Source organism: Manis pentadactyla, chromosome 10 (assembly GCF_030020395.1).
Source record: "Manis pentadactyla isolate mManPen7 chromosome 10, mManPen7.hap1, whole genome shotgun sequence".
NCBI lineage: Eukaryota > Metazoa > Chordata > Mammalia > Pholidota > Manidae > Manis > Manis pentadactyla.
This window is the reverse complement of record NC_080028.1, coordinates 125198063-125210266: the sequence shown is the minus strand read 5'-3', so window position 1 is coordinate 125210266 and position 12204 is coordinate 125198063.

Genomic DNA, 12204 nt, shown 5'->3' with positions numbered 1-12204 from the left:
CCATGACAACACTAACACCTGGGCACTGGCTGCCCCTGGAGTGGGCGGAGGGCTTCACTTAAACTCTTTTTTTTTGAAATTTGGGTATCATTAATATACACTTACATGAGCAACACTGTGGTTACTAGATTCCCCCCATCATCAAGTCCCCACCACATACCCCATTACAGTCACTGTTCATCAGCGTAGTAAGATGTTGTAGAATCACTACTTGTCTTCTCTGTGCTATACTGCCTTCCCCTTTTCCCCCCCGCACATTATACGTGCTAATCGTAATGCCCCCTTTCCCCCCCTTATCCCTCCCTTCCCACCCATCCTCCCCAGTCCCTTTCCCTTTGGTAACTGTTAGTCCATTCTTGGGTTCTGTGAGTCTGCTGCTGTTTTGTTCCTTCAGTTTTTGCTTTATTCTTACACTCCACAGATGAGTGAAATCATTTGGTACTTGTCTTTCTCTGCCTGGCTTATTTCACTGAGCATAATACCCTGTAGCTCCATCCATGTTGTTAGAAATGGTAGGATTTGTTTTCTTCTTACGGCTGAATAATATTCCATTGTGTATATGTACCACCTCTTCTTTATCCATTCATCTACTGATGGACACTTAGGTTGCTTCCATATCTTGGCTATTGTACATAGTGCTGAGATAAACATAGGGGTGCATCTGTCTTTTTCAAACCGGGCTGCTGCATTCTTAGGGTAAATTCCTAGGAGTGGAATTCCTGGGTCAAATGGTATTTCTATTTTGAGTTTTTTGAGGAACCTCCATATTGCTTTCCACAATGGTTGAACTAATTTACATTCCCCCCAGCAGTGTAGGAGGGTTCCCCTGTCTCCACATCCTTGCTAACATCTGTTGTTTGTCTTTTGGATGGTGGCCATTCTAACTGGTGTGAGGTGGTATCTCATTGTGGTTTCAATTCACATTTCTCTGATGATTAGCGATGTGGAGCATCTTTTCATGTGCCTGTTGGCCATCTGAATTTCTTCTTTGGAGAAGTGTCTGTTCAGCTCCTCTGCCCTTTTTTTAAAAAAATTATTTATTTTGGTATCATTAATCTACAATTACCTGAGGAACATTATGTTTACTAGACTCCCCCCTTCACCAAGTCCCCCCACAAACCCCATTACAGTCACTGTCCATCAACATAGTAAGATGCTGTAAAATCACTACTTGTCTTCTCTGTGTTGCACAGCCCTCCCCATGCCACCCCCACATTATACATGCTAATCGTAAGGCTCTGTTTTTCTTCCCCACCTTCTCCCTCCCTTCCCACCCCTCCTGCCCAGTCCCTTTCCCTTTGGTAACTGTTAGTCCATTCTTGGGTTCTGTGAGTCTGCTGCTGTTTTGTTCCTTCAGTTTTTCCTTTTTTCTTATATTCCACATATGAGTGAAATCATTTGGTACTTGTCTTTCTCCGCCCGTCTTATTTCACTGAGCATAATACCCTCTAGCTCCATCCATATTGTTGCAAATGGTAGGATTTGTTTTCTTCCTATGGCTGAATAATATTCCATTGTGTATATGTACCACATCTTCTTTATCCATTCATCTACTGATGGACACTTAGGTTGCTTCCATTTCTTGGCTATTGTAAATAGTACAGCGATAAACATAGGGGTGCATCTGTCTTTTTCAAACTGGGCTGCTGCATTCTTAGGGTAAATTCCTAGAAGTGGGATTCCTGGGTCAAATGGTATTTCTATTTTCAGCTTTTTGAGGAACCTCCATACTGCTTTCCACAATGTCTGAACTAATTTACATTCCCACCAGCAGTGTAGGAGGGTTCCCCTTTCTCCACAGCCTCGCCAACATTAGTTGTTGTTTGTCATTTGGATGGTAGCCATCCTTACTGGTGTGAGGTGATATCTCATTGTGGTTTTAATTTGCATTTCTCTGATGACTAGTGATGTGGAGCATCTTTTCATGTGCCTGTTGGCCATCTGAATTTCTTATTTGGAAGAAATTCTGTTCAGCTCCTATTCAGCTCCTCTGCTCATTTTTTTATTGGCTTATTTGCTTTTTGTTTGTTGAGGTGCATGAGCTCTTTATATATTTTGGATGTCAACCCCTTATCAGATATGTCTTTTATAAATATATTCTCCCATACTGTAGGATGCCTTTTTGTTCTATTGATGGTGTCCTTTGCTGTACAGAAGCCTTTTAGTTTGATATAGTCCCACTTGTTTATTTTGCTTTTGTTTCCCTTGCCCATGGAGATATGTTCATGAAGAATTTGTTCATGTTTATATTCAAGAGAGTTTTGCCTATGTTTTGTTCTAAGAGTTTTATGGTTTCATGACTTACATTCAGGTCTTTGATCCAGTTCGAGTTTAGTTTTGTGTATGGGGTTAGACAGTGATCCAGTTTCATTCTCTTACATGTAGCTGTCCAGTTTTGCCAACACCAGCTGTTGAAGAGGTTGTCATTTCCCTATTGTATGTCCATGGCTCCTTTATCATATATTAATTGTCCATCTATGCTTGGTTAATATCTGGACTCTCTAGTCTGTCCCACTGGTCTATGGGTCTGTTCTTGTGCAGGTTCCAAATTGTCTTGATCACTGTGGCTTTGTAGTAGAGCTTGAAGTTGGGAAGTGAGATTCCCCCTGCTTTATTCTTCCTTCTCAGGATTGCTTTGGTTATTTGGGGTCTTTGGTGGTTCCATATGAATTTTAGAACTATTTGTTCCAGTTTGTTGAAGAATGCTGTCAGTATTTTGATAGGGATTGCACTGAATCTGTAGATTGCTTTAGGCAGGATGGCCATTTTGACAATATTAATTCTTCCTACCCATGTGCATGGGATGAATTTCCATTTATTAGTGTCCTCTTTAATTTCTCTTAACAGTGTCCTGCAGTTTTCAGGGTATAGGTCTTTCACTTCCTTGGTTAGATTTATTCCTAGGTATTTTATTCTTTTTGATGCAATTGTGAATGGAATTGTTTTCCTGATTTCTCTTTCTGCTAGTTCATTGTTAGTGTATAGGAATGCAACAGATATCTGTGTATTAACTTTATATCCTGCAACTTTGCTGAACTCAGATATTAGTTTTAGTAGTTTTGTAGTGTATTCTTTAGAGTTTTTTATGTACGATATCATGTCATCTGAAAACAGTGACACTTTGACTTCTTCCTTACCAATCTGGGTGCCTTTTATTTCTTTGTTTTGTCTGGTTGCTGTGGCTAGGACCTCCAGTACTATGTTGAATAAAAGCGGGGAGACTGGGCATCCTTGTCTTGTTCCCGATCTCAGAGGAAAAGCTTTCAGCTTCTCGCTGTTCAGTATGATGTTAGCTGTGGGTTTATCATATATGGCCTTTATTATGTTGAGGTACTTGTCCTCTATACTCATTTTGTTGAGAGTTTTTATCATGAATGGATGTTGAATTTTGTCGAATGCTTTTTCAGCATCTGTGAAGATGATCATGTGGTTTTTGTCCTTCCTTTTGTTGATGTGGTGGATGATGTTGATGGATTTTTGAATGTTGTAACATTCTTGCATCCCTGGGATGAATCCCACTTGATCATGGTGTATGATCCTCTTGATGTATTTTTGAATTCAGTTTGCTAATATTTTGTTGAGTATTTTTGCATCTATGTTCATCAGGGATGTTGGTCTATAGTTTTCGCTTTTTGTGGTGTCTTTGCCTGGTTTTGGTATTAGACTGATGCTGGCTTCATAGAATGAGTTTGGAAGTATTCCCTCCTCTTCTATCTTTTAGAAAACTTTAAAGAGAATGGGTATTATGTCTTCTCTAAATGTCTGATAAAATTCAGCAGTGAATCCGTCTGGTCTGGGAGTTTTGTTCTTGGGTTATTTTTTGATTACTGATCGCAATAGTTATTTAAAAGAGAGTATTTCAATTTCCACATGGTTAGATTTTTAAAGATCAGCTTTACTGAAGCATATTTTGCATACAATAACATTCACCCATTTTAACTATACAATTGGTGAGTTTTGACAAATACAGAGTCATTTAACCACCACCATACTCATGATATAAAACATTTTATATCACCCCTAAATTCCCTTGTGCCGCTGTGTGGTAATTCCCTCCCTGCACCTCTAGTTGCTGGCTACCGCTGACCTGCTTTTTGTCACTGTAAGTGCTTAGATATTTCAGAAACAGCTTTAATGAGGTCTAATTCACATCCAATTCCTGTAAATTGTTAAAGTGTATAATTTGGTAAATTTTGACATATGTATCATCACTGCAATCAAGATAATAAAGATACCCATGACTTACACATTTACCTTTCAATTTCTAGGTTGTCAGGATGTCCAACTTTGTCCCAAGACCCTCTGTTGGTGGCTCTTCAGGCCTCTACTCAGGTGGGTTATGGTGGCCTTAGAGGACCTCAAGCTGTGGTGGAGCGAGCATGTGAAAGGCCTCAGAGCACCTCCAGGGGGCAGTGTTGCCTAAGGCCACTTTTCTGTCTAATCATTTCCTCTGATCTTGCCAAAATACTGTTACATAAAATAGAACTTGTTAACTGTGCTGTTCGAATTATACCTTTACTGACACAAAACAATCTACTTGATTCGTAAAGTTCAAAAGAAGGTGTAATAAAGTCTCCCACAATAATTCTGTGTATTTCTAACAGTTGAGTTGTGAGTGTTGATGTTATATAGTGGAGAACACAACAGTTCATTATATATTGTACACAGTTGTATTTTTAATTAACGTTAAAAAAAAGAAAGGCTTGGACTTGATAATAGGGGGAGTCTAGTAACCATAATGTTGTTCAAGTAACTGTACATTAATGATACCAAAATAAAAAATAATACTAAAATTAAAAAATAAATAAAATTAAAAAAAAAGAAAGACTCTTTCACCACTTAATATCTTTTGCTTTAGGTTCTATTTTTCTGGTATTAATACTGCTACTCCACCTCCTTTATGTCTTTGTTTACCTCTCTCTTTATTCTTAGCTCTCTAGGTAATTTGTTGTGGCTGGGTTCCTGTTAACAGGATTTACTTGGGTTTAGTGTGCCTTCTCATTGTGAGAATCCTTTTCTTTAATTGGGGAATTTAACTCATTTACATTTATTATTATCAGCCATGTGCTTGGTCTTATTTTGCATGTTCTGATTAGTACACTGGTCCATCATTTCCTGTTGTAATTCTTTCTAGGCTGAACAGGTTTTCTACCCTCCCATTCCCCCTTCAGTAATTTGCCTCTTTATTTTAGGCTAATAGTTATCACTAATTGCTAATAAAAACCTATATTTCACCAAGAATTAAACATTTTTCCAATGTCTTCCTCCCTGAATCAAACAAAATCTTTGGCATTTTATTTTCTCTGTTTCACTATAGGGTTTGTTGAAATAGTCAATACTATAGTCAATACAACAATAGGGATTGTTGAAAACAATCATTTAGGCTTGATTAATTTGTTTTGCTCATTTCGCACCATTGTTTCTTAAGGGTCTATCTTTTCCTGTCTTGATTCCTTGAATCTTGTCAGTTTGAAATTCGACTAGAATTAAAAGATTAGGTTTGGAATATTATCCCATGTCTACCACTTACTTGCTGTGTGACCTGGACAACTTCTTAACCTCTCTGTGCCTTAGTTACCTCATTTAATAAAAGGAATGATAATAGTACACACCTCCTAGAGTAGTGAAGACTCAATGCAATAAGGCAATAAATGAATAGATGGAGGAATGAAGGCTGTGGGCTTCGCCCACCAGCCTCTCAGGAAGCTCTCACCACTTTCTGAAGTTTTCAAGAAGCAGTAATGTAGTCTCTGGAGCTCTCCCTCCCTCTGTTGTTCACTTCTCCCCCTCTGCTAGCATTCTTCCCTTAGACTGGATACCCATTCGGGTCTCTCCCATATCAAGAAAAACCTTTGCCACTGCTCTGTTGCCCTCTCTGGTTCCCTCTCTTTCCTTTCAAATCTAAGCTTCTAGATACAGTGAGCCACGCGCCATATCTACACCACTTCACTTGCTACCAACCTACCGGCATCTGGCTTCCTATCAGCCCCCCACTCAGTGCTCTCTTGCTAAAGGTTATCGGTGAATGCCATGCATTCAGCTTTGGGTAGGGGACATAGCAGAGTCTGGGGACAGGATGACCCTGAAGAGTTCTAATACAGGCCCTACATACACAGGGACAAGTGCTCTGCCTGCAGTAGAGAGCTCATAACTATGTGTCCCCTGAATGGTGTGTGATGTGAATGATCACCTGAGAAGGGCAGGGGAGGCTTCCTGGAGGAGCAGGTGCCTCAGCTGAATCTGCAAGTGTTAAGTATTCATGCAGGTGGGATGGAAAAGCATTCCAGGCAAAGGGAACGACTTGTGGAAAGGCTAGGAGGTGGGAGGCTGTAGCAAGCTCTGGAAGCCCCAAGTGGGGGTCCATGGAGGCCTGTGCAGTGGCAGGGACCAAGGAGGGACTCGCAGCTGTACCATCCCCAGGCCCTGCTCTGTTCCTGCAGCCCAAGGCTCTGTGGACTTCTCCCCTGTAGCTTTTCCCTTGACTTCCCTTCCCCTATGAAGATGAAAGTTTCTTCTTATGTCTAACTTAAGTCCTTCCCCCCCCTGCCTGGTAGGGAACTGCTCCAAGAGGCTCAGAGGTGGAGACAAAGGGAGTTGTGGGGGTGGAGCCCTGAGAATGGACCACGGCTGCTGGAACTGAACCATCCCCGTACCCCGACCCTCAGGCCATAGGCTGGAGATACTCTGGGCATTTGACCTTTGGGACATGGCAGGCTACCCGTTTTCTGTCCACCCCTGGCCTCTGCCTGTATCAGGGGCCCCCTGTTTTTCCTTGGATCTTTCCTGGGAGCCGCTCTGTGCTGGATGTGATCCTGCCCCAGCCATAAACTGTAAGGTGCTACCCCCCACCCCACAGATGAGAACAGGGAGGCATCGGGGTAAAGAGCAGAGCCTGTGGGTGGCAGCAGGACTCAGGCCCAGCACCTGCGGGTCAGTTCAGGTTTCCAGCTGCTTTAAACAGAGACAGAGCAGAGAAAGGAAGCTGGGAAACTTCAAGACGCAGCCTGGCTCCAAGTCTCAAGAGACGGAGGGACAGCGGCCTCGCCCACAGGGAGGTCTGGGGGCTCCGCCCTGTCTCCACGTAGCTTCTGTCCAGGCTCTCTGGAGACAGACCTAACTGACCAGCTTAGGTCAGGCATCCATCTATGGCCCAGCGGTGCTACAATTTCATTATTTCTTTGTTGTTTAAAAAGTTGAGATATAATTTATATACTGTAACATTTACCCTTTTGAGAGCACAATTCAGTGGTTCTTAGTGTGTTCACAGGGCTGTGCAACCATCACCACTGATTCCAGAACATCCTCACCATCCGCCAAAGAAAACCCGTACTCATTAACGTCCCGTCTGCGTAGATCTGGTAGGACGCGGTGCCCTCGGGCCGGCCGCTGGGCGGCGGGAGAGAGACTGCGCTTCACCTGCCCGGGAGGGGCCCACCTTGGGCGTCGTCCTCATGACGGGGGTACTGGACGCGACGCCTCGCCGGCGCTCTGGCGGGACACCACCAGAACACGTGATGCGTACTGATTGAGCGCCTACTGTGCGGCAGGCGCGGAGACCAAGAGGGACGGACGCCTGGGAGTAGATGAGGGCGCGCTCACCGGATGACCGGCCTCGGGGATGGCAGGCCGTGGCGACCACTGCTCTGGGGTTTCCCGGGCCCCGACTTGTGACTGCGAACAACCAGGAAGTACAGAAAAGGGTCTTTCCCGATGTAATTCAGTTAAGGATCTCAAGATGGGGTCCTCTTGGGTTTAGGGTGGGCCCGGCATTCAGTGACGGTGTCCTAATGAGAGAGGAGGGGGAGATGCGAGGCCCAGGGACACTGAGAAGAGGAGGCCGTGCAGCCACCCACCGCGCAGACAGGAGGGGTGCGGTCTGCTGACGGTGAGGGGCCAGCAGCCAAGGAGAGCAGGCCCTGGAAGCTGCAGAGGGCAAGCACAGTCTCCCTGCGGGACTCCCGAAGGCGCCGACCCTGCTGACTCCTTGGCGTTAGCCCAGAGAATGACTGCAGATTTCTCATCTGTAGAAAAGTACGATAATAAATTTTTGGTTGTTTTTTAAGTCACCAAACGTGTGGTAATTTGCTGACAGCAGCAGAAAATTAACACACGACACTTCCTGCCCCCAGCAGGACTCTGTGCTGCCATCAAGGTGACCTGGGGCCTGAGGAAGGTCATGGGTGCAGAAAGGGCAGGGGGACCGGGGAACGGGTGTCTCCTTCCACCCTCTGCGCCCTCCTCAGCCAGTCCCCTGGGAGGGGGCCCGCACACACGCCCCCTGGGCACTTTTCCTAGGTTAGGGTTACCCAGATGGTGGGGCGGTGTGCGGATGCTGACGCAGCCCCAGGCAGACATCCTTACGTGATACCCCAACTCTGTGTCTGTGGCTGCGCACTAACTCCAGTAGTTAGTGTCCGAACCGAGTTGAGCTGTAGGACCCCCAGCTGGTGTCCTGAGCGTTGGAGAATTGGTTGTCGGTGATGAAAAACCCCCAGGCACCTGGTGTCTGAAGCGCTGTGAGTGCAAACCGTTCAGCCGTAAGAAGGAATGGGGTCTGGCACCTGCTGAACGTGAACGAACCGTGGAAACACGATGCTCAGTGAAAGAAGCCGGACGCAGAAGGCTGCATAGCGTCTGATTCCATTTATATGCAGCGTCCAGAATAGGTAAACCCGGAGACACAGAAAGCCAATCAGCGAGCGGTTGGGAATGAGAGAGCCGCCTAATGGTTACAGGGTTTCGTTCTGCAGGGATGAAGATGTTCTAGAACTTGATGGTGGTGAGGAGCGCACCGCTGCGTGGCAGCTAGAAGAGACCCCACTAACTTCCGTAGTGTAAATGGGTGGGTTGCACGGCACCAAAATTATGTTTAATAAGACAGAGTTATCAACGTGGATGGAGCTGGAGGGTATTATGCTCAGTGAAATAAGCCAGGCAAGAAAGACAAGTACCAAATGATTTCCCTCACTTGTGGAGGATAACAACGAAGCAAAACTGAAGGAACAGAATAGCAGCAGCCTCACAGACTCCAAGAAGGGACTTGCAGTTACCAAAAGGAAGGGGGTGGGGGGAGGAAGGGGATTAAGGGGCATTATAATTAGCATTCCCAATATAGGTAGGTCACGGGGAAGGCGGTGCAGCACAGAGAAGACAGGTAGCAACTCTGTAGCTTCTTACTACGCTGATGGACAGTGACTGCAATGGGGTGTGAGGGGGACTTGATAGGATGGGTGAATATAGTAGCCACAGTGTTGCTTATGTGAAACCTTCATAAGATTGTATATCAATACCTTCACACAAAAGCAAAACAGAGTCGTCACTTCCTACACTGCCCCATCTCAAACGCCTCCCTCTTGACAGAGTCCCGTGGGGGATGGTCCCACTCTCCAAGCGGGCACTATTTAACACTACTGATTTATTCATTATGAGTCTGTTATTATTATAGTCAAATATACAGAACATAAAACTTACCATCTTAACCACTTTTTACTGTACAGCTCAGTGGCCTTAAATACATTCACACTGTTGGGTAACCCACCCCCCCCAACCTCCTGCACAACCTTCTCATCTTGCAAACCTGAAACTCTGGCCCCATGAATCCCTCACTCCCCACCCACTCTTCCCCTGCATCTGGCAGCTGCTCCCCTACTGTCTCTGAATGTGACAACGCTGGGGACCTCATACAAGGGGACTCACACAGTGCTTGTCCTTTGAGGCCTGGCTTCTTTTACTGAGCATGATGCCTTCAAAGTTCACGCACGTCGTAGCACGTGTCAGCGTTTCCTTCCTTTTTAAGCCTGAAGACTGTCCACATTACCCCATCTTCCCTGAGGGGACACTGCAGCCACAGACACTGAAGGAAGCAGGGCCAGGCTCACGGCGGCTGACCTGACGCACCACTCTGCCCCGCGGCCCCCTCCAAGCGCCAGCGGAGGTGCCCGCGTGCCTCGGCTGTGCTCCCCCCTCACTGACAGCTCTGGGGCGCAGGTGGCCTGTACCTTGGACCCTGACTCCACACGCAGCACCGGGTGGACTCCCGAAGCACGTGTGGATGGGACGGGGCTTGAGGGGGTTGGGGGTCGAGGTGGACAGGGCCCGGCCGGGCAGCCCCCGAGGTCAGGCTTCCCCAGACTCCTGTTCCATCAAACGAGCCCAATGATGAGGACCACCACATGGAGGTGGGCACCCCTGTACACAGCTGCCCTGCCTATGACCCTTATGGCCCTTGAGGTTCCCCAATCCAGGTGGCCTCTGAGAAGGAGGAAGAAGGGACTTAGACGCAGCTCGTGGGCACATGAGATGCGGTGCAGGCTTGGAGGAGGGGAACGAGGGTGACCTCTTGATAAGGATGGCTTTCCTGCTGCAGTGATGAGCATGTCCAGGAACTAGACAGTGAGTGGTGATGGTCGCATAACCGTATGAATGTACTAAAAGCCACTGAAGTGTACACTTAAAAATGGTTAAAACGGTAACTTTTGTGTTGTGTTTCACCACGATGAAAAGCAGTACCCCACTCCAGCTTCAGCACACCCAGGGCCTTTCTGTGTTTTGGGGCCCAGATCAAGGCCTTGTGGCCCCACAAGGGTCTGGACCCTGGACCCTCTCACTCCTACCCGCCGTTCACCCCACCTGCTCTTCGTGTCTGAGCCACCCCACTGAGGACACTTCCCTGCAGGACGCCTTCCGGAGGCATGTGCGTTGGGCCCAGTGTTTTACTCAAATAGATGCATTACTAATGATTGAATTTCCCATGGCAGTGGCCCATCCGTGGTGGAGATATTCAGAGCTGAGGGGTGGTTTTCAAAAACCTCCTCCCCAAAAGGCGGCTTTGGCTTGGTCATTCCTGCAGGGCAAGGAGGAGGCAGCAGATAGAGGCTGAGTCTTTCTGGTACCTTCTCAGTCTAAGGCCAGGATGCCTGGGTACCTGCAGTTCAGACTAAGAAGGCACATCTTCTGGGTACTTCACTGCAGCCCTGGGGCAAGAAGCACTGGAGAACCAGAGCCCTGGGTTGGGATTCCTCACCAGCTGTGTGACCTTGGGGAAGTTACTCAACCTGTCTGTGCCTTAGTCACCTTATCTCTAAAATGAGGATTAAAATAGCTTTGATCTTAAACGTTGCTTTGTTTTGATTTAGGTGAGAGTCATATAACGTAAAATTAATTATCATTTAATGTGTACAATCCACTGTTGTTCAGCGCATTCACACTGTTGTGCGAATGCCAGCTCTATGAAGTTCCAAACAATTTTCATCACCACAGGGGTTGTTTTTGAGGATGAAATGTGTGAACGTTTGTAAAGCCTCAGAACAGTGCCGGGTGCAGCAAGTGCCGAATAAGTGCTCAATAAACGACAAGAATACTTGGTAAGTGCAGCGCTCATAACAGGTAACACGTGGTAGGCGGGGCTATCAGTTCGCTTCCCTTGGGCTGGAGGAAGAGGGAGCTAGGTTCTCCCTTCCCTCTGGGCCGCATTTTCTACTCCGGGCACCCTGCACCCACCCGGCTGTCACACCCTTCCGCCCCACCCAGGGTCACGTCCTCACCGGCTGGGGGCAGGGGAGACGCCGCTGGGGTCCAGGAAAGCCGGCGCCTCCCCGCAGCCTCCGGGCCTCTCCCCTCTCCTCCAGGCTCTTCTGTGCCCCGCTCGCTGCGTCTCCCACGCCCGTTCCTGCTCCCCGCGCTGTCACCTTCTGCGGCTGCGGAGACACACGTGGGGGCACGGTTACCCACGAAGGCTGCTCCCTGAAGCCTTCTGGGACCCCCAGGCGCTTGGGAGAACCCCTCACATGCGCCGGCCCGTAGTCAGACCTGTCCACCTACAGGAACCATTTGGGCGGCGTGTTAAACGGGCGGGCCCCTCGGAGCGGTACTCGGGAGCCTTCCCGTTACCCTGCAGTCCGCTGAGGGCGGCCCCGGGAGCTGGACGCTCCGCCCCATCCTTCCAGGCGTGAACATCCTGTCCCGCGGTCACTCTGTGCCGGTTTAAGGCCTTCATGCTGCAACAAGAGCTAAGTGTTCGCGCCCACCTCGCGCCCTGCACTGATGCTCAGGAGAGGCTTGCGAGTTTCCTTGACCACCCCGGGGTACAGCGAAACATCCCTGGAGCCCGTCTCTCGCATTCCTCTTCTTGGGGCGACGCAGGACTCAGGGGCTGTCGTTTGCTGCCACCTTGTGGCAGGGATGGGAACTTTGCGTTCCATTTCC